The sequence below is a fragment of the Spermophilus citellus genome, assembly GCF_964194105.1.
Source record: "Spermophilus citellus genome assembly, chromosome: 9".
In the NCBI taxonomy this organism is placed as follows: domain Eukaryota; kingdom Metazoa; phylum Chordata; class Mammalia; order Rodentia; family Sciuridae; genus Spermophilus; species Spermophilus citellus.
The window spans coordinates 85,895,911-85,923,619 of NC_138191.1; the positions used below are offsets into that span (position 1 = coordinate 85,895,911).

Genomic DNA, 27,709 nt, shown 5'->3' on the forward strand with positions numbered 1-27,709 from the left:
GGAGTTTAGCTGTAGGAGAAGGGAGCAAAGATAAACAGGGGCTCAAGAAATGTGATCCTCCGGATCCACCGCCGTATGGTGGGGGTGTTTCAGGGAGAGCTTTCCATGCTCAAACATGGAGGGCTGTTAACGCTGAGATGGGTCTTGCTTATCCAGTTTTTCAGGACGATAATAGGGGAAGGTTCCATGAGCCTTTAGATTTCAAAATTGTGAAGACCCTGGCGGAGTCTGTGCGCACTTATGGGGTGGACGCCGCCTTTACACTAACTCAGGTGGAGAGTCTGTCTAGATACTGTATGACTCCCTCTGATTGGGCTAGCCTTGTTCGGGCTTGTGTTTCCCCAGGTAAATATTTGGACTGGAGAGCATTTGTGCTAGAGGGCGTAATAGAACAAGCCGCCCAAAACCATGCAGCAGGACATCCGCATTGGGATAAGGACATGCTTTTGGGGCAAGGCAGATTTGCTAATCAACAGACAGGATTCCCTCCTGAGGTATATGATCAAATTAATAACATCTGCATTCGGGCATGGAAGTCACTCCCAAATAGAGGAGAGGTATCTGGTAATTTGACCAAGATTACACAAGGCCCTACAGAACCTTTTTCAGATTTTGTAGCAAGGATGGTGGATGCTGCTGGAAAGATTTTTGGGGATCCTGATAGAGCCATGCCCCTTATTAAGCAATTGGTCTTTGAGCAATGCACCAAGGAATGTAAAGCAGCAATCGCTCCTTATAAGAACAGGGGCATAGAAGCATGGATGAAGGTGTGCAGAGAGATTGGAGGACCTTTAACTAATGCAGGTCTTGCAGCTGCTGTCCTTCGGATTGCAAAAGAGGGCGGTCCTGCCGCTGGAACATGCTTCCAATGTGGTCAATCCGGTCATGTCAGACGTGAGTGTCCCAAAAATGTCAATTTTACTGGACCTCCTTACGGTGGCCCTTCCACTGGCCTTCGTCCACCGGGATTGTGTCCAAAGTGCAAAAGGGGAAGGCATTGGGCAAGAGAGTGTAGATCAATAAGGGACATCCATGGACAACCTATTTCAGCTGGGCCAAAAAACGGCCGACGGGGCCCTCGACCCCAGGGCCCGCAAATATATGGGGCGATGGAGAATGTCACACCCGAACCCGAAACATGGCCATCTTTACGCCATCCAATGAGACGCGGAGAGCCACTACAGGTGCCGCGGGATTAGACCTCTGTTCCACCTCTAGACTCGTGTTAACACCTAAGATGGGAGTCCAATTGGTGGAAGCTGAGTTCAAAGGGCCTCTACCACCTGGCACTGTAGGTTTGCTAATTGGACGTGCATCTTCCATTTTGCAAGGTCTTCATGTTTTCCCTGGAGTCATAGGTCCTGATACTGTAGGGATAGTAAAGGTTATGGTGGAAGCTCCAAAGGGCATTGTGTCCATCTCTCCAGGAGATCGGATTGCTCAAGTACTGGTTTTGCCTAATCTACATGATCACTTCCCTGCAGACTCAAGGTCACCGACAGGGAATGAGATTGGTACCACCGGAGGGAATTGTGCTTATTTGTCGCTGGATATGAGCAATCGCCCTACTTTGGAATTAAGCATAGAGGGTAAATCTATTGTAGGCTTACTCGATACAGGTGCAGACCGTAGCGTCATTGCTCTTAAGGACTGGGCTAAGGGATGGCCAGTGCAGACTTCTGATCAATCTTTGAGAGGACTTGGATATGCCCAAGCTCCTCAGATTAGCTGCAGACATCTATTCTGGAAGGACCCAGAAGGACATAGTGGTAGTTTTCAGCCTTATGTGCTTGATTTACCTATCTCTTTATGGGGCCGTGACCTGATGAAGGACATGGGGTTCACTCTTGGTAATGACTATTCCCCAGTGTCCCAACAAATTATGCAAAATATGGGGTATAGGCCAGGTCTAGGACTAGGAAAACATTTGCAGGGACGCAAACATCCTATACAAGATCATCAAAAGCTTGATAGATTTGGTCTGGGTTTTTCCTAGGGGCCGCTGAGACTCAAATACCCATAACATGGCTCACCGAGGAGCCTGTTTGGGTGCCTCAGTGGCCTCTTCCCTCGGTTAAATTGGCAGCAGCCCACGCTCTAGTTAAAGAACAACTTGACTTGGGTCACATTCAGCCCTCTACTTCTCCATGGAATACTCCCATATTTGTCATTAAGAAAAAATCAGGAAAGTGGCGCCTACTGCATGATCTACGAGCAGTTAATGCTCAAATGCAACTTATGGGGCCCATTCAAAGAGGACTGCCTCTGCTCTCCTCTGTTCCTCAAGGCTGGCACATTGTTGTTATTGACATTAAAGACTGTTTCTTTTCTATTCCCCTGCATCCTAAAGATTCGCAGCGTTTTGCCTTCACCCTTCCCTCGTGTAACCACGAGGAACCAGATCAAAGGTTTGAGTGGATAGTGTTGCCGCAGGGAATGGCTAATAGTCCCACGATGTGTCAGATGTATGTGGGGAAGACACTCGCACCTCTCAGACAAAAGTATTCCTCCATCAAAATCATGCATTATATGGATGATGTATTATTGGCTGCTAAATCAGAGCAGACAGTTCACGAGGCCTATGAAGACCTAGTGAGGTTGTTAGCTCAATATGGACTGCATATTGCACCTGAGAAGGTTCAAACAGGAGATTCTATTAAATATTTGGGAGCAACAATTGGGCGTGACAAACTACGACCACAAAAAATTACCATACGAACTCAAGATCTCCAAACTCTAAATGATTTTCAGAAATTGCTGGGAGATATTAATTGGATACGAGGATATTTACAGATTTCTAATGTTATGCTGCAGCCTTTGTATGCTATTCTTAAGGGTGATCCAGATCTTACTTCCCCTCGTGGCCTCACTAAAGAGGCTAGAGCAGCCCTTATGACAGTAGAAGAGGCTATACAACATGCTACTTTATGCAGGCTCCAGAGTGATAAACCTTTCCAGTTATGTGTGCTTGCCACTAGGCGGCAGCCTACTGGAGTACTATGGCAAAAGGGACCTTTACTATGGATACACCCACATGTGTCCCCAGGAAAGTCCTTAGAATATTATCCTGATGCTGTTGCATCATTAGCACTTAAAGGGATTCAACAAAGCATTCAATTTTTTGGACAGTCACCTTCTTCTCTTATTATACCCTATACTAAAGCTCAACTTAGCGTCTTGTGTGCTACTTTAGATAACTGGGCTATTCTGTGTTGCTCATTTCAAGGGGATATTGATAATCATTACCCTTCTCATCCGTTACTCCATTTTATTAAAGAACATCCTATCATTTTCCCTAAAGTAACTTCATCCAGTCCGATTCCGGGGGCTGTTAACATTTTTACTGATGGTTCCAAGTCTGGAATGGGAGCTTATGTAATTAATGATTCTCCCCCTGTTCAGCATCAATTTGCTCCTGGAAATCCACAATGGGTAGAACTGCAAATTGTTATTGAAGTCTTTAAACAGTGTCCTTTTCCCTTTAATCTCATTTCGGACTCCATCTATGTGGTGCAAGCACTAAAAATCTTGGAGGTTGTGGGAGCTATTAGTGATACCCGTAATGTATCTGCTTACTTTAATCAGCTTCAACAGCTTATCTGTAGCCGCACTGCTCCTTTTTATCCAGTGCATATCCGAGCTCATTCCTCTCTCCCTGGTCCGTTATCGCAGGGTAATGCCTGTGCGGACTCAGCCACTAGAGGTAAGTTGATCTGTTTGGCTTCCTCCTTAGAGGAGGCTAAATTGTTTCACCAAAATTTCCATGTTAACGCTTTAACGCTGCGCAGGCGTTTTTCCATTTCAAGAGCAGATGCTCGGCAGATTATATTACACTGTCCCCATTGTGTCACATTTCTTCATCCCCCTACTTATGGAGTGAACCCACGGGGATTGAAGCCATTGGTTGTCTGGCAGATGGATGTGACACACATACCCGACTTTGGTAACCTCAAGTATGTCCATGTTTCTGTTGATACGTACTCCGGAATTATTCATGCTTCTGCTTTATCAGGAGAAAAGGCACGTAATGTCATTACTCATTGCCTGGAGGCCTGGGCGGCGTGGGGTGCGCCCACGTCCCTTAAGACTGATAATGGACCTGCTTATACTGGCAGACAATTCACATCTTTTTGTTCTGCTATGGGAGTGCAGCTTACTCATGGTCTGCCTTACAATCCTCAAGGACAAGGCATTGTTGAACGTGCTCATCGCACCTTAAAGGAAACTTTACAAAAACAAAAGGGGGGAATAGGAGCTGAACATACTCCTAAAGAACGCCTGTCCTTAGCCCTGTTTACCATCAACTTTTTGAATTTGGACATTCATGGTCGCTCTGCGGCCGATAGACATGTGTCCCCTCAGCCTTCTGTGATTGGCTATGTTAAGTGGAAAGATGCTCTTACCGGCCAATGGAACGGCCCCGACCCCGTGCTGACATGGGCACGAGGATCTGTATGTGTTTTTCCTCAGGACCGCACGGAACCATTTTGGGTTCCTGAACGTCTGACAAGAAGAGTCTTGACGCCAGTTACCCAGCAACAAGAAACACCACAGCAATCCCGCGATGAGAATCTTCATCCTGCTGAGTGCTCTGGCACTGGTGCTGGTGCCGATGACACAGACGACACCAATGTAGTGATGGGCAGTGGCACGGGCTTGGCCAGTGCCGATGCCAGTTCATGCTTCAAGGCCCGCAACGCTCACAATAAATAGTAAATCTTTGACATGGTCGTTGCACCCCAAATTTTACGAACATTGCACTGGGAACGACATGTCTTTCCTCGCTATTCTCTTGGTGTTGGAAAGCCCTTGCACTCTGCCGGCTTTACTGCCATTGCACGCAGAAGGGTTTCCACACTAGTGCTTTTCTATCACCTTAAGATTCTCTTAGTGTTGGAAAGCCCTTGCACTCTGCCGGCTTTACTGCCATTGCACGCAGATGGGTTTCCACACTAGTGCTTTTCTTTCGCTTTACGACCCGTGCCTTTCTTTTAGGGTGTTACCAACTTGTTTGTCGTTGTATTTTTATAGCCACAGTTCAGCCTCAGAGACCTAATAATGACTGGCTGAGTAGATACCATTAAACGCCTTGGCAACAACGAGCTGATCTTGTAGTACCCAGAGACGGGCAACTTTCACGCTTGCACTGCGACCTAAGACAGGGGAATGGGGCCTCCCCAAAGACGGGTAAGCAATGTAAGGGCAGTGAACGACCTAAGACAGGGGCTACTTGATTCCCTTTGACGTGCAACAAACAATAGGAATCAACTGCTGGCAGTGGATTCCCCCCGGCCCCCAGGGCTTGGATCCAGCCCTGAAGTTTGTGCACGTCAAGGAGGCCAGCTCACAAGGCCTTGCAAGATCTGTGGTGTCTGTTTTCATGTTCAGCCAATACCGGTCATGTGGGAACGTCCTGACCAGCTTGGGTCTGATAAGGTTCCTGGTTGTAGGCTTGGTATGAATAATAGCACTTCACCTCTACTCTCGCCTGTTTTGTTTTTAGAAAACGAAAGGGGGAACTGTAGTGAGCCGTTTCTGCGGACTGCGGTCGCCATTACAAGATGGCGCTGGCTCGACTGTGGTTTGTGACAAACAACTCCTTAATTGGGAGAGTTGGTGCGTGGTTTTTTAACACCCTATGAGAAAGCTCCACGTGGCAGCTTCGCATTGGGGCTTGAGGTGCTTTATTAAGGCCGGGAGAGGCATCCGAGAGAGTAGAAGGAGAGAGAGTAGAAGGAGGGAAGAAAAGATAGCAAGGACCTGAATAAACGGCTGGAAGAAGATTCCCGGTGTTGCGTCTTCCTTGCGGGCGAGGGGGTCGCGACACATATGCATATACTTTTGTTTATAAAAAAGGAATATTTTATGTCATGTATATTATCATACCAGTTGCAAATTATTTTTATTATCATTGCAGATTCCATATTATCAGCATGTACACCATTTCTGCACTCGTTTTTCAGGTCTTTGCTGGAATAGCACTGGATTATGGGTCTGTATCCCCAGACGTTTCTCATGCTATGTAGCCACGGGAGAATGACATAATCAGGGAACATGTTTTCAGCTGTGTCCTAACCCCAAAGGCCTTCATACTGTTCTGAGAACACAGTAAGCACTCAATAAATGTATGTGTAACTGGACTATTATACAAAGCAGGACCCAGAGAGAAGATGGCAGAGATGGAATGGAGGACTGAGCATATGGAGTTTGGCAGAGACTTGGCCTTTGCTTAACCGTAAACAGATGCTTTCACTATTTCTTACACTTTGAATTTCTGATATCAGCAGTGATTCTTCCAGAACCTATTGAGCCTGCTCACCAAAGAGATAAAAAGAAGGTCCATGATTTTTCCATTTCATCAGCCAGAGTCAGGTACGTAGAGTCATAGAAATGAACATCCTCCTTCAATGAAAGGAAGCAGCTCAGACTTGTCACAGTATATGATGGGATATTGGCAATGTCCTCTGTGTCTCAAAAGATACACCAGGAAGATGAAATGATTCCCCAGATCATTCCTATAATTAATTTTTTAAATTGATATTTAAAATTAATATGAAATCAACTACATATCTAAAATGTAAATATTTAATAAATGTTGACAAACATATGTGTATCACACATGCACATACATTATTAATTCTTGCAGTATATATGAGTCTGCTGTGAGGCAGCATCCCATCTGTACCCAAGACAGTGAAAAGACAGAGTACCCAGCACTGTAGCAATTACACATGCATACACCAGGCTCAAAGGGATCTTATACCAAGAACCAAATCAGAAGAGAGTCCTCTATTTCTCATTAAATGTAACATACCTAGACCTCCTGGAGAGTAGGGATCCTCTCACCGTCCCTCACAAAGCAAGGATGACTTTGAACACAAAACAGCTTCTATCAACATTTTAAATGTGACCCTTTATCTGGGATCCTTACTTAAAACATGAATTCCTGATTTCCACTTCTGCCTATGATAAAGTAAATAGAATTGGATTTGACCTTCTGTGATAAACCAGATAAGTTATATGAAATATCTGTTTTAGACCAAAAGGACTGGGGCTTTTGAAAGAAGGGAAACACACAGAGGAGTTCACAGCAGCCAAACTCTCTGCCTGCTACATAAAGGGAGTTAGGGCCTAAGCAGAACAGTGGTCTTGCTGAGCTGCAGAGCCAGGGATTAAAGTTACAAAAGCTGCTGAGAATCTGGGCTGTGTGAGGCTATATAAAAAAATAAATAAATAAAGAGTAGAACAGTGTGGGAGATGGAGGTGGGGAGGAAAGGGGGAAGGAAGCAGAAGTCTGAAAGGAAAGTCACCTTGTCCTTGGCTGAGGTCTAGGCTGTGAATATACAAAGTGAGACTTCATAAAGGCCCAGGAGAGACTGCCTGCTGGAGGGCCGAGAACCAAATCAGCACTGTAGAACAAAGGTACACAGCTGTCTTCCAGAATTTCCACATCAGAAAGACCACATCCACACTAGGAATAAGGATGGCAGCCTAAGGCAAAGGCCTTATGCTGGCACTAAGTTTAAAACCACAACAGGCCCACTTTAACAAAGAATGAAACAATCCTGACAGGAGCAGAGGATGTGCTTAACTGTCTTTCAGAATAAAATTCAATGAGCTTTAAAGGAAAAGGACAATCCAGACTTCTTACAAAAGTATCACCACAATGTCTCTCATACAATTTAAAAAATTAAAAAGAAAAAAACTGGAGAAGTAAAGACACAGGGGAAATTGACAAATAGAAAATATCAATAGAAATAAAATGGCCCAGATATTGAAATTAGCAGACATGAACTTTACAGCTCCAAAATATCTTCCAAGACACAAAGAAAAAGTAGTCTCAGTGAGTTAACAACAAAGAATGTAAAGGAAAAAAAATATCAAGAATTAAAAAGTATAACATCTGAAATGAAATTTTGCTAACTGATCTTAAGAGTAGAAGCTACAAAAGAAAATGTTAGTGAACTTGGAAATAGAGCCATCAAAAATTTCTAACCTAAACAACAGAGAAAAAAAATTGAAAAATAGAATCTCAGTAATCTGTGAGACATCAAGTTGTATCAAGTAAGTAAAGCATAAGAAGGAAAGGAGAAGAAAAGGGACAGAACAAAATATTTTGTTCTAAAATTTGTCAGGACTGAAGGTGTAGCTCCATGGTAGAGTGCTTATCTAGCATGTATGAGGTGGGTTCAATCCCTAGCACTGCAAAATAACATAAAATAAGATAAGGTTTTCCAAACCGAAGTACTTGGCACTACAGACATTGTGGGCTGATGATTATTTGTTGTGGGGGCTGTCATGGAGGTTGTTGAATTTTTAGCAGCATGAGTGACCTCTAGTAACTATATTGTAATAGTATCTTCCTCAACCCCGCAGGAGACAGGCAAAAATATCTCCAGATATTGCCAAATAATTCTTAGAAGAGCTAAACTGTCCCTAGTCAAGAATTACTGTGATAGATACAAGTAACTCAGCAAACCCCGAGGAAGATAAATACACAAAGAACCACCTTAGGGAATCTTAGTAGCAGATAGAAAAAAAGACACATTACATGCCAAGAAACAACAACGTGAATGATGGCTGAACTTATCAGAGGCAGCTAAGGTCAAAAAGCAATACAAAGAGATGTTTAGAGTGCTGGCAGAAAAAGAAAGAAAATCGCTTAAATAAATAAAAATGAGAGAATTTGTTAGCAGCTAGCCTGTACTACAAGAAATGCTTAAGTTCTTTTGGCATAAGGAAAATGTTTCCAGATGGAGATTTCAATATACAGGAAAGAATGGAAAGAATATACATGGTAAATATGTGGATAAATATAAAAAACAATTTTCTTTTTTCTCTCTTATTTCAAAGACAACTGTCTCAGGCAAAAATAGAAACACTGTATTATAAGGTTATTATGTAGACGTAAAATATAGTCAAAATAGCATCAAAGATGGGAAGAAGGTAAATCAAATTCTACTGTTATAATTTTTTTTTCATTTCAAGTACCTATAGATTAGTAAAAGAATGCATATTGAAATCAATAAAATAACTACATACCAAAAAAAGAAAAAAGAAAGACACAGCCAAAAAGTTAACAGAAAAGTTAAAATTTCATATTAAAAATTTATGATTAATCCTAATAAAGCTGAAAAGGAAGAGAAACAAAAATTGAAGAAACAATTAGAAACAAATAACAAGACATTACATGTATCCCAACCATATTAATAATTAAATGTAAATGGACTAAACACTATTATTAAAAAGCAAAGACTGTCAGACTGGATAAAAAGCAAGACAAACTATATATTATTTACAAAGGATGCATTTTAATTATAAAGTCACAGACGGTGGACACTAAAAGAAAAAGAAAAGATTAATCATGCAAAACAGTAAACAAAAGAAAGCAGATATGTCTACAATTATATCAGGCAAATTAATTTCAAGACAAGGAATACTCGAGAAAAAAAAGAGGAATGTTTCATAATAATAATCTTTCCAAAGCTACAACAACCTAAAAATATGTATGTTCCTAAAAACACAGCTTCAAAAACATGAAGCAGAAATGCACAGAACAATAAGATTAAAGAGACGTATCCATGTTCACACAGATGTAGATTTTTAAACCTCTCTCAATAATTGAGAGAACAAGTAAATAAAACATTAGTAAGTGCACATGGAGTACTTGAACAATAATATTGTCTTAGTCTGATTGTGTCATCAGAACAAAATGCCCAAGACTGGGTAATTTATAAATAATACAAACTTATTTCTCAGAGATCTGGAGGCTAGGAAGTCCAAGATCAAAGAACTGACAGGTTCGGTATCAGGCAAAGGCCCATTCCGCATACATGGTGCAGTCTAGGGGTCCTAACATGGCAGAAGGGACAGAAGCAGAGACAGACGGATGCATTATCCTCACATGGCAGAAGAGCAGAAGCACCAAACTCACCCCCCAAGCCCTTCCATAAGACATTAATCCAATCACCAGGGCAGAGCCCTCATAGCCTAATCACTTCCCGCAAAGCTCCACATCTTAGTATTACCACCACAATGGAGATTAACTTTGAACATGAGTTTTGGAGGGGTCACACATTCAAACCATAGATAAGTATCAACTACATAGTCCTAATTGAAATGCATAGACACAGCAACCAACAATTTAAGAACATACATTCTTATCAAATGCTTACTTACATATGCCAAGGCCATAAAATAAGTCTCAACAAATTCAAAAGGTTAAAAAAATGCACATTCCTGGGTGTGAAACTAGACTCACTGAATGTCTGAAGGCACATGAGGAAACCAAGGCTCAAGTCACCCAGCTTGCAAGTCACCTGAAGAGCATGGAAATGAATACTGCTCTAACTCCAAAGGCTATGTTCACTTTGCCATAACCTTGACTATAGTCTAGACAGGGGAGATAAAACAAACATATGAATCACCAGAAAATATTGTTCTTGGTCCCCCAATGCTATCTACCTTACCATGACCCTGGGCGCAGTTACTTGAGAAAAGTCAGGGTGAAAACTTCATTTATAACCTATATGTCACTGAGCTGGAAGGAGGATCGACTAAAATATGTAATAAAGAATCCTGAAATTTTGGAACTAGAAGTGCAACTGATTGGGAAAATCTTCATTTGTGTGTGAGCACATGTGCACACGTGTATATGTTTGTGTGTATGAGAGTGAGAGAGGGAGGGAGACTATGAGGTTAAGAGTGGGGACGAGAAGGATGAAAGGAGGTACAAGACAGAGATGTAAATTCTAACTTTTTTACTTGAGAACCCACTGTTGACATTTTGGCAACTGTATTTCCTGGCATTATCTTTCCAGTTTTTGTGTACACTCACACATAATACATTTTATGTTCTGAGCCCTTATACACAGAAATAAGATTGCACTGTACAGTTCAGGACATGCCACTTTTCCACTTAATAGTAAAGATTAGTGTTAAAAAGTCATTATATATTTTTTGCTAACATCTTTCATAGGGCTTCATCATAATTATTAGAGGATTTTGGTTCATTAGACTCAGCAAATATTATAAGCTATGGGCTTGAATAGGGGTTCAGAGGGGCTTGTTCCCATCTTGGGTGGGGGTGCAGGTTGCTGAAAGAAGGGATTTACAGAAGAGGAGATATCTGAATCACAGTTCTGGTGGAAATGGGCTAAAGAACATTTAGCGTAAGCCAGGACAGCAAGTAAAGGTTAATAAAACACCAATCAAGGAACTACATAAAAATGAAAAGGATCATAACTGAGCATCACTTACAAATCTACTAGGGATGGTGCTAAGCTCGCCCAACAATGAAACGTAGGTGTTCTGGTCTCCACTAAGCCTATGGGGACAGAGGGAGGCTGTGGGATGGCAAGTCATGTGTCAAGGCACAGGCTACAGTACATCCTGGAACCAGGACATCATGCTATCTCCTGGGGTACTGGGACAATGAAGAGGATGTGTTGGGATGAGGTATAAAACTACGTGAGTAGTCCTCAGATACCAGAAGGCTTCAAAGAATACAGACCTTTTACCAAACTCTCTGTATAACTGCCTACAGGATTTGGTCCTCACACTGACATAACCAATAATGAAAGAAAAGGAGAGAAAGAAAAAAAGAGAGGGGGGAAGAAAGAGAGAAGGAAGGAAAGAAAGAGAGAGAAAGAGAAGGAGGGAGGAAGAAAGGAAAGAAGGCAGAAAGAAAGGAAGAAGAAGAAAAAATGGGTATCAGAGAATTTCCAAGAAGCCATTTGCTTAGACAAGGAGCTGTACCCAGGGATAGCACATCCTTTAGGGCATAATTCAAAAGTCAGAATTCTGTCCCAGGGGACCTGAAGGAAATTCCAAGGCAGTCCTTCAGCATGTAATTACTAGATAAATGTACTTCAGAGACTGGCAAGCAGTCTCTGTAGTAAGCCAGGCCAAGCATGAGAGGGCTCAATGAAGCTAAGCAGACTCAGTGTGGATACAACTAAAAGCTAACTAAACAGGGAGTGAAATACTATGAAAATGAGCCCCAAGACTAGATTTAAAAAAAAAAAAACCCTACAGTAAGCATTTGCAGAAAAATCTGCTCCCTGAGCGCAAAGAGATTCTATTATTCCTTTGTTTCACTGACCTCAAGAGAAAAACCACACCACTATTTGTAGACCTAGCTTCTGCTTGTGGAGACAGTCTCACAAATGTCTGGCTACTTCCCCGCAGCGTGGAAAAACTGACTACCAAGTAAATTCAAAGTCAGTGAACAGGGCTGGTTCTGAGCTGGGTAGACTCACTGAGTCCACACACAGCAGCCATGGGCTAAAACTCAAGACCAAAGGCATAGCCTATCTACCAGGTAGTAGAAACTCAGTTCTTACCCTGCTTCAGACTCCTCCACTCAAAAAAATTTATCCTCCAACTGCTATTTTTCCCAAAGTCTCAACTCAACATTTACCACTTCTAGCAAACCAGAAAAGGAGAAAAAGCATTTGATATGAAGATGATGTGATTAAACTAATTTGATTCGTGTATGAGAAGAGAAGGATTCAGGACACTCCCCCTTCTTCCTTACTACCTGTTTAATAGTGGATAGGTCAATTTATCTTTTAAGGTGCAGTTTCCTCAATTGCAAAAGGGATCAAATGATGTCCTCCATGTACATGATGAGGGTTAAATGAGATAATAATGAAAAATAAGTACCTCTTAGTCTAAGGCAATCATAAATAATGTTTGCCTATGCACACCCACCTTCTTATTCCCACTCAGGAATGTGGAGGAGATCCTACTGGACAAAAACAAACAAAACACACACACACACACACACACACACACACAGAGTAAGAAAGGAAAAGAGAAATGGTATGAATCTTGAAATGCCATGTCCTTCCACTAATTCAGTAAAAAGGCCAATTAATTATTGTATAACCTTCTGCAAAAAGAAAGCTATGCTGCTTTCCTCATAAATCCTTACAGAGATAAAATCCATCATTCATCAAAACACACTGTCTGCAACACTTACAACTTAGTAAATGGTAAGTTGAGGAGTGTAGGTGATCGCCCTGAATTAACTAGAACATTACTCACAACTGGTCACCCCTGGGACTCAGAAAACTTCCCCTCATCTAGAGATCTCCATTGTGTGTGGATTTGAACAGTACAAAGAACAGGTATCCAGGAAATGATCCTCAGATGGGAATCCTCCCATGCGGCCCCATCCCGCTTAGAGCCACCTTACCAAGCAAAGAATGGGTCCTTCCCTGATTCCAATTGTTAACTAGCTGCTCTGGCTGTCTTTCTCACTTAATTGTGCTCCAATAGTCTTGACAAGATTGGCTGGGCTTCACTGTAAATCATGACAGTGGAAATCCTAAAATAAAAGCAAGATTAATGATATGACCTCAATCTTGGCATGAAGGCCCATTAATTGGGAATCATGGCCATAATTGAATTCTAGGCATAGCACTGCCAGCTAAATTAATTTTTTTCTGAGACTAGTTTCTTCACCCAGATGAAGATAACTGAAATATGCCAATGACAGCTAAGCCAAATACCAGGTCCTGCTAGGGAGACAGATAACTGGTTTCTTCCCTGGTATAACCGGTTGCCCAAACATCAGAACAGCCTGAAGTCATGCCACGGAGGGGCCATCGCCAAAAAAAAAAAAAAAAAAAAAAAAGCTTAGTAGAAAGACAGTACCTAATTTATATATGAACTGAGCACCCAGCACAACATATACCAGGGTAAACAATCAAAAAGGACACTTAATTGAACTGAATTGAATCTGTCAAGAAAACAAGAGCTCCAACTCACTTTTTAAAACTATAATTATTATTAGTGTGTATTAACTGTACAAAATAATTGGTTTGTGACATTTTCATACATACACAGGATGAATTGCATTCAACCGCAGCTAGATGCTAACATCAGTGGCTGTCATTTATGAACCACCTTCTGACGGCTGGGAACCGATCGACAAGTCTACATCCATCATCTTACTTGGTCCTCACAATCATGCTGCCAAGTAAGTTCTACTGTCCCCTTTATACAGATGAGCAAACCGAGGACCTGTCAATCTGCTTGGGCTGCTATAACAAAATACCACAAACCATGTGGCTTATAAACAACAGAATGTACTTCTAGAGTTCTAGAATCTGTGAAGTCCAAGACCAAAGTGTCAGCAACTCAGAGTCTGGCAAAGCCCATTTCCTGGTTCTAAACAGTGCCTCTTCTCTGTGACCTCACACGGTGGAGGGGCAAGCAAGTAGTTCTCTGGAGTCTTTTTCAAGGACACTCATGATGGCTCTGCCCTCAGAAGCTAATTGGCTCCCAAAAGCCCCACCTCTGAACACCATTACAATGGGGTTTAAGTTCCAATACATACATCTTGGGAGGGGAGAAGACCCAAACATTCAGTCCCCAGCAGCCCCCAACACCAAAAAACAATGTGCACAATCCAACTCTGGACAATTCTCAGGACATTTTGTTGCTTCTTATTAGTTGTTAAGAGTGTAAAACATAAAAGGAAATAGGCAAGCCCGAACGCTCTGCTGGAGAGCAGAAAAGCAGACCCTGGCCTCATGTCTGCCCTGTGCATGATCTAAGGATATTTTTAAGACCAGACCCCCAGCAGGGGAAAATACTAAGCATCACTTGCCAGAAGGGAACAAATTAATGAAAACTACCTGCTAAGACTTTGACAGGAGAGGGAAACCAGGGTCCCTCTATGATCCCGGGACTCACAAAGAGACAGCAGGGGGGCAGCTCAAGATGCTCTTTTCTAAATTAGCCTCTTCTTGCCACCCCATCCCACCCACTCCACAGGCACAGTCTTTAGGGTCAGAAGCTGCTCAGACTTTGATCTCAGGTTCATCAGCCACATGCACAAACATTCCAGAGGGGCAGCAAAGCACAGGAGGGGGAAAGAACAAAAGCCCAAAGAACCAAACTGCAAATGCAATGCGTTCTCCATCGTCCCCAAAGAACCATCCTACAGATTTCTTAAAACTCCCCATTGTCAAGACCCTTTGAGACAGAAAAGCACATTAGCACTAACAAACCCAGGGTCACAGCTTTCTTTCTTTGAGAAGACTATAACAGAAAGAGCCGATAAATCATTAGCAGCATCTGGCCTCCTTGGGTGCCTTTTAGATCCCAAGTAACATGATCAGAGCTCACAGACTCTGAGATTTCAAAGACAGATGATCATTGACAACCACAAAAAGGGTATCTCAGTTAAAGGGGGATGACAGGCATGCCTGAAAGCAGGTGGCTTTCCATTAAGTACATGTGTCCTCTGCAAAACTGAAAGAATGGTTAAGAGTGGGTGGGCAGATGCATTTTAAGGGTGCATTTAAATTTGTTTTCCTTCTTTAAAAGAAGGAAGGGGATTAAATGAACTCTAGATAGGGCAAGGGAGAAAAGGGGAGGGAGGGGAATGGAGGGGGCATAGGGGTAGGAAAGATGGTAGAATGTGATGGTCATCATTACCCTAAGTACATGTATGAAGACAACCAGAGATATGAAAAACTGTGTCTATATGTGTAATATGAAACATAATGCATTCTGTTGTCATATTAACAAATTAAATTTTTTTAGAAGAAATTTTTAAAAAAGCAGGAAGTGGGGTTTATACAGAACCTTTGCACACATTGGAAGAGGGTGATACAGCCCTTCGTTGTCTGATGTCAGTCCCCACTCGATGTCTACAACAAGCCCATTTGCATATATCATAACTGTACACAATCAAAGATGGTAGCACTGGGAGAAACTAAGCTTCCCTGAGCTCCACTTCTGTACTAGATCTAAGGGAGATGTTTCACACACATGATCTCCTATCTTTGCAAAGACCCTGCAACAAAAGCCAAGTCAGTCCCACTTTACAAGTACAGAAATGAAGCTCAGAGAGGTATATAACCTGTCCTAGTGAACAGCCTACAAACAGAGGTGTAAGGGGTTCCTGGGCATCAGGTCTGACTCCTGACAGCCTTTGTCTGATGCACCCAGGATACTGCATCAGACAGCCTGTGTGCCGACTGAATAATACAAATTTCTAGACTTTTTTTCTGAATCATAATCTCTGAGGGTATGGTGCAAAGTCTGTTTCTGATGAATAGGGAAGTATAATAACAAAGTCACAGCCCTATGCCATATGACCTTACCAAGGCCCTAAATGGAGTCAGGTGGGGTGGGGAGAGGGATACAGAGGGGCTTCATTTGCTGAGAACTTTTATAGGCCAATTGCTTGAATATAGGTTATCACATTTAATTCTCACAACAACTGCTATGGTGGATATTCTCACACCCACTCCACAGAAGAGGAAATTGAGGCTCAGCAAAGTTAAATAGTTAGATAAAGGTCACATATCTAACAAACAACAGGATCAGAAAATGATCCAGGTCTGTCTGGCTCTAAATCCCCTGCCCTTTTACTGTCGCATACATCATCTTTCTTGTTTGACAGAGAGCTGAGTTCTCACTGCAGTCGTCCATAGTGTATGGATGGCTGTAGTTCTGCAAGGACCCAGGGAAGCCCTTGCCCAGTATGAGTCAAATAGCAGAAATGGCTCATCCTGGGGGTGCCCAGCTCTTCCTTCAGCAGCCACTAATTCTGTTCTGATAAGAGTGGGACCCTGGACTCACTGAGGACCATGGGGGCAGTAGGAGAGAGCAGCCATCAGCTGCCCCACCAGCACACCGCCAAATTCCAAGTCTACTCCCTCCCAGCCACAAATCCAGGCATTTGAGAATCCGCATTATCTGAACCATGAGGGTAACCCATGGAGTTGCACATTCCATATACATGTGTGCTCTTAAGCAAATGGCTTTCCATCTCCAGGAAAAGTCTCTTCCTCTGTAAACTAAGTGGTGGATTTTCCTGCACTCTGTAGTCCACCAATACTGGCTGACCCCATGATTCATAGGCTCTACTATGAATGTCCAATTTTTTTTTATTGTTGGTTGTTCAAAACATTACATAGTTCTTGATATATCATATTTCACAGTTTGATTCAAGTGGGTTATGAACTCCCATTTTTACCCCGAATACAGATTGCTGAATCACATCATTTACACTTCCATTGATTTACATATTGCCATTCTAGTGTCTGTTGTATTCTGCTGCCTTTCCTATCCGGGAGGGGAGGGGGGATGGTAGAGGATGAATGTCCAATTTTGATCCATGCAATTTACCACAAGCCATGCACTGGTAGGAGCACCACCAAACTGAACATGGAGTTGCAGTTTTAGCTGCCACTGAGGGTGGCATCATCTGCAGAACAAAGCATTCAAATCTCCATCATGGTTTGCTTCTGTTTCTGCCCTGGAAACCTTGGTCAGGGCTATTACATAATAGGTTGGCCAGCTTCAAATTCCTTCTATCCTCCTTCTCTGCACTTGGAATTAATCTCAAGTGACCACCTGATGACTGACCGTTATCCAGTTGCCCTTCTTTTAGCCTTTAAATATAAGCATATTTTCCATAAGCTCCTAGAAGGCAAGATGGTTGTGGCTTGTGAGGTTGAGGCAGGAAGGTTGCAAGTTCAAAGCCCGCCTTGGAATTTAGTGAGAACCTGTCTCAAAATAAAAAATAAAGAAGGGCTGGGAAAATGGTTTAGTGGTGGAGCACCCCTGAATTCAATTCCTATTTCTCAAACCTGAATTATTACAGCAGGCTCTTAACTATCAAAAAAAAAAAAAAGGATAACAAATGGAAGAGGCTCCCACAAGCCAAAGATGGGTCCATTTGAGCTGCAGTAAAAATAATAATTAGAGTAGCTCAAAAAATAAATTGATGTTTAAAATATGAGAGAGAGAAAGTTCATTAGTCACCTGATGAAGGCTTAGGAACTCCCCATCCCTTTTAAAAAAAAACTGGAAGGAAAAAAAATTCAAGCCTTTTCTTGCCTCTACTTTATAAACTATATTTGAGGGTAGCCAAATATCTGATGAGGGAAATTTTTTCCTCCTAGAAGTATTGCAGCTAACAAAGAAGGAAATGATAGAACTTACTGTTTGCAAGCTCTAATAAAATAGTGGAACTAGGCAACCATCACAAAAACAGTAACAACCATACATTGTATATGTATGAGACAGTTTTGCAAAAATAATCCAATCCAAAAAAACATCTGATCAAGTCTAAATCTAACTACCAGGAACACATAGGTTAAATGCTACCATAGGATGCAATTAGCAAAATCCAAACTTCAGGAAAATCCATAGTACAAACATAGATTGCAAGAGGACAAAGAGGGAATGAAAACTTTAAAAATATTAAAAGACTTAGAGACATGTCAATCAACTTCAATGTATTATTTGGATCTTGGCTCAAGCAAACTCTAAAAAGGAAAAGATAAGACTTCTACTTTTAAGAATTGGAAAATTTTAAGCAGACAGATATTGGATGATATTAAGAACAATTGATACTTTAAATAGGATGAGGATACTGTGGTGATGTTTTAAAAATAATCCCTCACATTTTAGAGACATGTTGAAATATTTAAGGATGAAATTATGTTATGACTGGGCTCTACTTCACGATAATCTAGAGGGGCAGGCACAGGTGCAGAACACAGGAGATGAGTCTTGAGCTTGCTTCCTCACTCCCTACAGGTCTCTACCTAAATATTTCTTCCACAGGCTTTTCAAATCAACCATTCCCATTCTCCTCATAATAGCTTATTGCCCTTGATGAGACTATATTTACTCTGCTCTCCCACCATCTTCACATACTAGAAAAGAAATTCCATAAAAGAATAGTTTCATTTGGCCAATATCTCCCAGAGTGTCTGGCTCAATAAACACTGTAGGTTTTGTTGTAGTTTAGATTTTGTTTTTGAGGTGGTGGTGGTACTGGGGATGAGGGTGTTCAACCACTGAGCTACAACCCCAGCCCTTTTTTAAATTATTTTTTATAGTTGTAGATGAATACAATACCTTTATTTTATTTATTTATCTTTATGTTGTGCTGAGGATCAAACCCAGGGCCTCACACTTGCTAAGCGATCACTCTACCGCTGAGCTACAACCCAAGCCCCTCATTTTTTTTTTTTTTATTTTAAGACAGCGTCTCACTAAGTTGCCCAGGTTAACCTCAAACTTGGAATCCTCCTGCCTCAACCTCCCAGGTAGCTGGGATTACAGGAGTGTCCCACTGTGCCCAACCAAATATTGTTAATTTTGACCATATATTCTGGACTATAAACTGATTAGCAATACTGTGTACAGAGCAGTGAGCAAAGAATGGCAAGGTAGGCAAGACCACGTTATAGAATGCCTTTAAGAAAACATGAATTTTGTCTTCTAGGTGATAGGAAGTCTCAAGCTATATAGACTAGACCTTCAAATTTTAGTTCTAGTCATTCTTACCACCACCATTATTATAGTGAAAGAAGGGCATGCTACTTAGATGCTTTTATTCCACATATATGAGAAGGTTTATCACTTCTAGTTAACCTCCTGAACACCACACTCCTGGTTGGCCTGAAGACAGGTCTTTCCGCCTGTGTTAAAATAAATCAGCTCTGGGGCTGAGGTTGTGTCTTAGTGGCAGAGCCCTTGCCTCACATGTATGAGGCACTGGGCTCCATCCTCAGCACCACATAAAAATAAATAAATAAAATGAAGGTATTGTGCCCATCTACAACTAAAAATAAGTAAATATATGTATAGATAGATATATATGTACATATTTAAAATAAATCAATAAATCGACTCTGCATGAAAAGTGTGGACATATACCAAAAAAGGCAATCACTTCTCCACGGGTTCTGTGAATAGAGAAGCCCCACAGGCATTAGCAACTCAGGCTGGGAGTGATGATTAGGAAAGAAACTTTTCAAGAACTGAAAACCTCTCTGGTTGACTGGCCACTAGGCCCTGATGGAGACATGACTGTTTGGCATGGGCAGCTCCTGGGTACTGGGTGGATACAGAGAAAACTGAGTGGGCTTATTCCCTCCCTCACCCCCAGCCCTGTTCCCACAGGCAAAAATAAAATAAAATAAAATCCAGCTCACCTTTTTATGTGCCCACCACCAGCCAGAACCCTAGATCTGGCCATTTCTATCTCTAGCCTCCTAAATGTCCTGCTGACCCCCAGCCCCAGCTCTGGACGCCTTTAATCATCTCCAGAGGGCTACTCTTGAAATGTGAACTAGAATCTAGTGTTTTTAAACAGTGCAGGGGCCCTTCCATCCACCAGCCCTTGCTCCAGTCCAAGGAAAGGACTTGTGATCCTCCCAACAGCCCACGCTCTCCCTTCTCCTGGAAGTGCTCACCCCTTTCCTAGGCATTGTTAGCTGTGCCAAGAGAATTTTGCTCTTCTTTTCCTATTCTTATCCTTTTAATTTCTTTCTTCTGTCTGATTGCTCTGGCTAGGGTTTCAAGGCCTATGTTAAATAGAAGTGGTAAAAGAGGGCATCCCTGTCTTGTTCCAGTTTCTAGAGGGAATGTTTTCAATTTTTCCCCATTTAGAATGACGTTGGCCTTGGGTTTAGCATAGACAGCTTTTACAATGTTGAGGTATGTTCCTACCATCCCTAGTTTTTCTAGTGTTTTGAACATGAACGGATGCTGAATTCTGTTAAATGCTTTTTCTGCATCTATTGAGATGATCATGATTCTTGTCTTTAAGTTTATTGATATAATGAATCACATTTATTGATTTCCATACGTTGAACCAAACTTACATCACCCACTTGATCATGGTGCACTATTTTTTTTAATATGTTTTGGTACACAATTTGCCAGGATTTTATTAAGAATTTTTGCATCTATGTTCATGAGGGATACTGGTCTGAAGTTTCTTTCCTTGATGTGTCTTTGTCCAGTTTGGGTATCAGGGTGATAGTAGTTTCATAGAATGCGTTTGGAAGGGTTCCCTCCTTTTCTATTTTATGGAATACTCTGAGGAGTACTGGTGTAATTTCTTTGAAGATCTGGTAGAACTTGGCTGAGAATCCATCTGGTCCTGGGCTTTTCTTTGTAGGCTTTTGAAAGCATCTTCAATTTTATTGCTCGAAATTGATCTGTTTAAATTTTCTATGTCTTCCCATTTCAATTTGGGTAGGTCATATGTCTCTAGGAATTTGTCAATGTTGTCATGATTTTCTATTTTATTGGAGTATTGATTTTCTAAGTCATTCCAGGCAATTATCAAGAATACAAGTAGGGGCTGGAGTTGTGGCTCAGTGGTAGAGCGCTTGCCTAGCACATGTGAGGCCCTGGGTTGGATCCTCAGCACCACATACAAATAAATAAATACAATAATAAATATATAAATAATAAATAAACTACAACTAAAAAATAAATATTAAAAAAAAAGAATACAAGTAACAATAAATATTGGCAAGGATGTAGGGGGATTGTTCACTCATACATTGCTGGTGGGACTGCAAATTGGTGCAACCACTCTGAAAAGCAGTATAGAGATTTCTTAGAATACTTGGAATGGAATGACTCAGCTATCCCAATACTTGGAATGGAATGACTCAGCTAACCCAATTTTAAGAGGACTTAAAATCAGCATTATTACAGGAATGCAGAAACATCAATGTTTATAGCAGCTCAACTCATAAGAGCCAAGCTAGAACCAACCTAGATGCCCTTCAACAGATAAATGGATAAAGAAAATGTAGTATATATACACAATGGAATATTACTCAGCCATAGAGAAGAATGAAATTATAGTGTTTGCCGGGAAATGGATGGAACTATAGAATATCACGCTAAGTGAAATAAGCCAGTCCTAAAAACCCAAAGCCTGAATGTTCTCTTTGATATGTGGACGCTAACCCATAACAAGGGAGGGTAGGGAGGGAAAGTATAGAAAAAAAGTTCATTGGATTAGCAAAAGGGAATGAAGGGAATGGAGACAGGATGAGAATAGGAAAGACAGCAGAATGAATCAGACATAACTTTTCTATGCTCATATATGAATATACAACCAATGTAACTCCACATTGTATACAACCACAAGAATGGGGTGAAAATTGGAATGGGCTACACTCCCTGTACATATAATATGTCAAAATACACCCTACTGTAATGTATAACTATAAGCACCAAAAAAAAATGCTTCTATAAAAAGAGTATTTAGCCCACTGGCTGCTTCCCACTCTGCGCAGCCATCTCCACTGCGGACTCCGGCAGCTTTATCACCAGAGTCCCTGTACTCTAGTTTCCTTTTCAACTCACTGCATGGGATCACCGGGTGCCCCACATGTCCAACGCAGCGTGGACACTAGCTCCCAGATCCCCACCAAGGACTTAAGGGAGAAGAAGGAAGTTGTGGAGGAGGCAGAGAATGGAAGAGGCGGCCCTGCTAATGGGAATGCTAATGAGGAAAGTGGGGAGCAGGAGGCTGACAATGAGGTGGATGAAGAAGAGGAAGAGGGTGGTGAGGAAGAAGAGGAGGAGGAGGAAGATGATGGTGAGGAAGAGGATGGAGATGAAGATGAGGAGGCTGAGGCAGCTGCGGGCAATCAGGCAGCTGAAGATGACCAGGACCATGATACCAAGAAGCAGAAGACGATGAGGACGACTAGACAGCAAAAAAGGAAAAGTTAAAATAAAAGGCCACCGTGACCTATTCACCCTCCACTTCCCACCTCAGAATCTAAACGTGGTCACCTTCCAGTAGAGAGGCCTGTCCCCCCCACCGGTCCACTGCGGGCAGTGCCACCCACAGTGACACACGCTCTTCACCACCCAACCAAACCACAACGTGAATTTGCAACAGGGGAGGAAAAAAGAACAAAACTTCCAAGGCCCTGCTTTTTTTTTTTAAGTACTTTAAAAAAGGAAAAATTATTTGTATTTTTTATATTGTTAATGGTCAGCCATTTTTAATGATCTCAGATGACCAAACCAGGCTTTGGAATGTTTTCTCTCCTACTTCTGACTTTACTTGTAGAGTGACCATGTTCATTATAATCTCAAAGGAGGAAAAAAAAAAAACTTGTAAAAAAAAAAAAAAGGCAAAAACAACAACAAAAAAAATCTTATTCCAAGCATTCCAGTAATTTCTTGTATGTATGTACTTTAGCTGTACTATAAGTAGTTGGTTTGTATGAGATTGGTTAAAAATACCTTTTTTTGTCTATGAAGTTGCTGCTTATTTTTTTGGCCCGTTTGATGTATGTGTGAAACAATGTTGTCCAACAATAAACAGGAATTTTATTTTGCTGAGCTGTTCTAACAACACAAAAAGAGTATTTATGCTGTCTCTTCTCCAGCAGCAATTCTGCATGTTGTATGCACCAACCCAGGAAACACCTTTCTCAAAGACCTCACATGATTCACCACTCTGAGAGAGACTGCCCAGCTTAGGGGTTTTGTATCTGCATTCTCCTAATTCTTCTGTCACATGGGGTTACATCTTATATTTTCAGTTTTTGTGTCTGCCTAGAAAATATTCCAAATATAATCTCATCTGAGTCTCCCTTTTCCTTTGACACAGTTTTGTTATTGCTCTCTCCAAAACAGAGATGCGTACATTAACCGAACAATAAAATTGCCATCTTTTTCTCAAGTATTTAGTCCAAGAGATTCATAATTTATCTTTAGCACTTCTTATAATAGATAAAACAGATACAGACCTAGCTGAAACCTCAGTTACTTTGTATAATTATATTTATTTCTATTCATGTCTATGCTTCCTATTTTAAAAAAAAATGTCATGCAAACAATCTGTAATAATGGTTTTCTAGGTTCTACCTTCAACATGATATAATTAAACACAAGACAATATAAACACTAAAATTTGGGGAAACTAACCAAATAGTGCCAAGGGCATTATGAAAAGCACTATTAAGGTTAGGATGGATCATAATTTACAGTTACTTTCTCAAAAGTTTAAGACAATACCCATGGAGAAAACAACCCTAAGTTGTTTTTCTAATGATGGCCCTGACACTTTTTAAGCTACTATGTCTTTCAGGAGTTCCAACTACTTGCACAATAACCAGATGGGAATGCTGGTTCTGTCTCCTGCTAGTTATGTTGTGACTTAATGCTTTTGAGCCTCAGTATCCTCAGCCATAAAATAAAGATAACTATCCCCAGCTCAGAAAGCAGCTGTAAAAACGAAGCAGAACAATGTCTGTGGAAGCACTTTATAATGGAAAATAAGGTACTGATGGTTTTTATTCATGGCTAATGGCAAAGCACAATACATTTAGAAGATAAGGCTCTTCACAGGGCTTCAGTTCTCTACCTTAAGAGTCTGCTTATTTCACCAAGCTGTTATTTCTATTGTAATTGAGGGTACATCAAAAGGATCTCTGCTGAGCCAGGACAAGTAACAAGTCCAGAATGTACTTTCAGATTCCCACAATTAATTGTTGAACTTGTGTTCTTTTTGTTGGCTTTTTAAAAAGAACTCCTTGCTATGTTAAAATTCTTAATATGAACAGCTGAATTAACATTAGAGTAAGAATGCAAGTGCCCAAATTGGAACAATGTACAAATCTGCTTAATTATTGATGGACTATAGCCAGTTGATGCACATCTGTGAGGCTGTGGCCACTGTAAATAAAAGAATCTGCCATTGTTTTCAGAACAGCCCAACTCCTCAGTCAACAGAACACCCTTTGAGCACCTTCCAATTTTCTAAGTTGTGATTCTGACGTAACAATCTAACTTCCAACCCCTTAAATGCTTGAAAGGGATTTTGAGAGGAAAGAATAATGTAAATGATTTTATAAAGCATTGCTAATATCAAAAACTTCACTGCTTTCTTATATACAAAGCCCCCCGGAAGTCCCAAAAGAACTCTGTTGATTTAACCACATCCAAAGGTGAATTTAATGAAGTGAAAGAGAACAGCACTTCATCAAGGATGTTGTTTATCGCTCTTCCAAAGATGTACAAGCAAAGTAGAATCTGACAAGCATGAAGGCACTTACTCCTAGCTTCATTGAGGCTTGTCCAAAAATAGCCATTGATTCTTGGGGGTAGAGGTTATTGCTGACAATGAGCTTCTGTCTCCCCTCCTGTAACAAACAAACTCTAAAACATGTAAGACTCAAACACGAAACTAGTTTAATTCCTTATCTGTCTTTCATTTCCCCACCCAGAGCATTTGTTTTTGCTGTTCTTTCTTCTAAGAACTGCTTTCTGGCTCTTTGCATGACTGATTTCTTCTTATCCTCCAGTAGATCCCAAGATAAATATTACCCGTTCAGAAAGGGTAGCTTCCCCACTACCACCCACAGCTCCCCAGATAATTCTAAAATATCTACGAGTCCAGTGCCTCTCAAGTGGTCCACATATCCTGATTTGAGTTGGAAAACAAGTTTACCATAGAGACATGTTTTCTTCATTCAGTACCCCATTGTTATGATTTGGATGCATAATCCACCCTCTATACTAATAAGAAAAAAATTTTTTTAAGCAAGGCTATCAACAAATAAGAGTCTAAAAAAGTCAGTGAACAATTACAGCCTATAATCTCTAACCAGGTGCAGCAAGACCAGCAAACAGGCTGGGCACCAGTAGCTGGATATGCTGGGGAAATCCCAAACAGGAAGAAATAGAAGCGCACCCCACCAGGGAAATGAACATGAGAGAGCACGCAAATTAAGATTTCCAGCTTGACATCAGACCAACATGGAGCCAAATCCTAACTCTACCACACATAACTCTGCTAGGCACCAACCTATTGAGGTCAATGCCTATGTCGGTGCCTCAGTTTCCTCACGTAAAAGAAAATACACAGAGAAGCACTGCTGATAGACAGAGCACAGGAACAAGGGCCTTTTTTTAATTTGGTCACCAACTATTTTGTCTGACCTGAGCTCACACTCAGCAAACAGGATGTAAGTCCTGTCCCTTCAACCTGGGCTTACGACCTATTTAAAACAACACTTCCTGCTCAGGTTATAATTGGAAGTTTCTAATTATTATGAAGGCACATGAGAGGGCTTTGTGAAGTGTTAATGAGCAACTCTGATTTATCTGTTATCAAAGCAAGTGGGCAATGACCTCAGGTCCCAGTGTACTTAGATAAATACGTAGCTGTTTCATCCTGCATCTGCTGTGTGACCTTGGGAGATGACTTCATCTCTCTGGAAAATTTGATCTGTAAATTGGGAATTAATCATAATACATGCCCCCCACCAAGATTCCTCTGACTTAAATAAGATCATGCATCTTAAATATTAAATAATCCCAGCAAATAAAACAGTAGTCCCCAATACATTTTACCATTGTGATCTTCTCACCAAAGATTTTGAATTTCAGACCCTCATGGAATTCTGAGAATTCCTAGAAGGTCCTACTTTGCCATCTTTCCTAGAAATGGTACTTCATAAGCTGGAGAAACCAGAGGCCATAGAGTACCAACCAGGGCCTGCTTTCTTGGAGCTGAAATAGGCAGGGTGTAGTGAGCCGTTTCTGCGGACTGCGGTCGCCATTACAAGATGGCGCTGGCTCGACTGTGGTTTGTGACAAACAACTCCTTAATTGGGAGAGTTGGTGCGTGGTTTTCTAACACCCTATGAGAAAGCTCCACGTGGCAGCTTCGCATTGGGGCTTGAGATGCTTTATTAAGGCTGGTAGGAGCATTCGGAAAGGAAGATGAAGAAGAGAGTAGAGTGGAAGAGATCTCGAGAACCTGAATAAACGACTGGAAGAAGATTCCCGGTGTTGCGTCTTCCTTGCGGGCAAGGGGGTCGCGACAAATGGTGCCGAAACCCGGGAAAATCAGAACTTTCAGTCGTCAGGAGTGGTGCACCCCTCGTCCCGTGAGTGGACCCCTCGTCCCTGAGTGGACCCCTCGTCCCTGAGCGGACCCCTCGTCCCTGAGCGGACCCCTCGTCCCGTGAGCGGACCCCTCGTCCCGTGAGCGGACCCCTCGTCCCGTGAGCGGACCCCTCGTCCCGTGAGTGGACCCCTCGTCCCGTGAGTGGACCCCTCGTCCCTGAGTGGACCCCTCGTCCCTGAGAGCGGGACCCCGTAGGCCTCATATTTTATTGCAGCTGCAATGTGTACTTTCACTTTTGTTTTCTGTGTTCTTTTTTTGTCGTCTGTGTCTTTCGTTTTCTGTGTTCCTTCTGTTGCTGTGCCATGGGTGCCGCAGCAGCAGATTAATTATGACCCTGGGATCTATGCCCAGGGACGCCCACTGCAGCCGGGAAAAGGGAACAGGAGCCCGCCCCGGCCCGGAAGCCGGAGTGTGCGGGGATGGTCCAGAAACAGAGCAGGCTGCTGCCACAGTAAGAGCTTGGCCAGGCGGGGAAAAATGCAAACAAAATCAGGCAAGGTGCGGTCGGCTAGGAAATCTTGGGGAACTTTTGCCCCGAGGGTGAGCGGCGGACTCCGTGTTGCTTGCATCACCATGGTAACCATGGGCTGCCTGGCGGAAGAGCGACTTCCTGGTCCCACCTCCCACACTCTTGGGGGCTACCGATTGGTTCTTCCACAGTCACTCAGACAGGACTTCTAGTCCCGCCTTCCAGCCACTAACCTGTACTGCTGCGTTTCAGATTTCTACCGGAGCTACTCAGAAACTGTATTTTTAAAAAAATGCCTACCTGTAAATGCTAACGGAAGATATCTTTTTCAGACAAAATTTGATTCCACAGGTTTCTATGTTAAACTCATAAGATGATAAATTGAAGACCCTGGCGGAGTCTGTGCGCACTTATGGAGTGGATGCCGCCTTCACACTAACTCAGGTGGAAAGCATTTTTGATCAATCTCAAGTTAATCTCACAGGAGTTTCTTGTTTTGGCTTCGGGAACGC

General features: G+C 41.8%; 1 protein-coding gene and 1 pseudogene across 8 annotated transcripts in view; one reads left to right on the forward strand and one right to left on the reverse strand.

The window, feature by feature from the left end:
- The window catches only part of DNAJC6 (DnaJ heat shock protein family (Hsp40) member C6), a 179,112-nt gene that overhangs the window by 64,755 nt on the left and 86,648 nt on the right, over positions 1-27,709 (reverse strand). The window lies entirely within an intron of this gene.
- LOC308656793 lies at positions 22,162-22,508 on the forward strand (annotated as a pseudogene). Its single transcript has one exon. The product of its transcript is annotated as an uncharacterized misc_RNA (transcript).